At 69.5% G+C, this 1007-nt stretch overlaps 1 long non-coding RNA gene across 1 annotated transcript; it reads right to left on the bottom strand.

Moving 5' to 3' along the window:
- Positions 1–9: 9 nt before the first annotated feature.
- LOC105854701 lies at positions 10–948 on the bottom strand. The gene is made up of 3 exons (XR_001146251.1): positions 842–948; positions 417–583; positions 10–296 (listed from the first exon to the last, which is right to left on the bottom strand). It is a non-coding gene; the product is annotated as an uncharacterized LOC105854701 (long non-coding RNA).
- Positions 949–1007: the final 59 nt, after the last annotated feature.

The following is a 1007-nucleotide window of genomic DNA, read 5'->3' as shown; positions in this document are numbered from 1 at the left end:
GGGGTTAACATGAGTCCCGGAGCTCGGCCCGGGACGTGCCCAGGTTCTTTGTGGGAAGACGCACAGCCGGGGGTGCTTCCGCAGGCGGCGAGTGTCCGGGACGCAGCTCTCGAGGCGCCCCGCCACGCCTCACAGGGGGCCCGCCGCGGGGGGCAGCGGCCGGGGCCACGAGCAGACGCCACTGCCGAGGGCCGCTCCTCAGTCTCCGCGGGGCTTGCTTTTGTCTGGGCGAGACCAGTTACGTGCCACGGCGGAGACCCCTAAGTCAGCTCAACTTTATTTACCAGACTCCCGCCCTGGGGAAGTAACAGAAGCAGAAGTGGCGGCCGCCCGCCGTGCCGCAGGAGGCTGGTTTCCCCCCGAGTCCACGGGTCCCCCCGCCTCGCTCGCTACTGGAAGCCCGGTCAGGTACTTACCTGCCGGGCCAGGTGGCCCGCAGTGGCCCCTGCCCAGCCCCGAGAGTGGACCTCGAGGAGCCGAGACCATCAAGGCAACACCTCTCCCCTGGGTGACCAGATCAGGCATGCGGCCCGGGAGGGGCGGCCTGGAGGGCGCTTTGGGGGGCTTCGGGGGGCACCTCCACCTGAAAGCAAGTGCACCTCAGGTGACGCAGGCAGCTGGCGGCCGCTGGGGCCTGCAGAGGCCGGGCGGGCTGCCGCGGGCTGCTGGGCCTGCCCGGTGCCGGCTTCCGCTTTGTGCACTAACGAATGGGCCTGGTGGGGCGAGCCTTCTGCCCGGAGAGCGCCCTACTGCCTCACAATCAGCAGGAACCCACAACGCCCGGGGAACACCTGCGCCTCGGCTCGCGCGGGCGGGGCAGAGGCGCGTGTCCGTCACTCACCATTAAAAAATAGTGGTCCTCAGGCTCCGCCCGCAGGTACTTGAAGATCACCTGCTCCATGAACCGCTCCATGAGGTCCCAGTCCTCCACAATCCCGTGTCTGATCGGCCACTGCGGCAGAGAAGCCACGGCGGTGGCGCTGCGGCCGCGGCCAGCGGCGGAGGCC

This window comes from Condylura cristata, unplaced genomic scaffold (assembly GCF_000260355.1).
Source record: "Condylura cristata isolate star-nosed mole 26May11 unplaced genomic scaffold, ConCri1.0 scaffold00775, whole genome shotgun sequence".
NCBI classification, from domain to species: domain Eukaryota; kingdom Metazoa; phylum Chordata; class Mammalia; order Eulipotyphla; family Talpidae; genus Condylura; species Condylura cristata.
The sequence above is the reverse complement of the archived record's forward strand: the minus strand, read 5'-3'. Positions and strand labels throughout refer to the sequence as shown.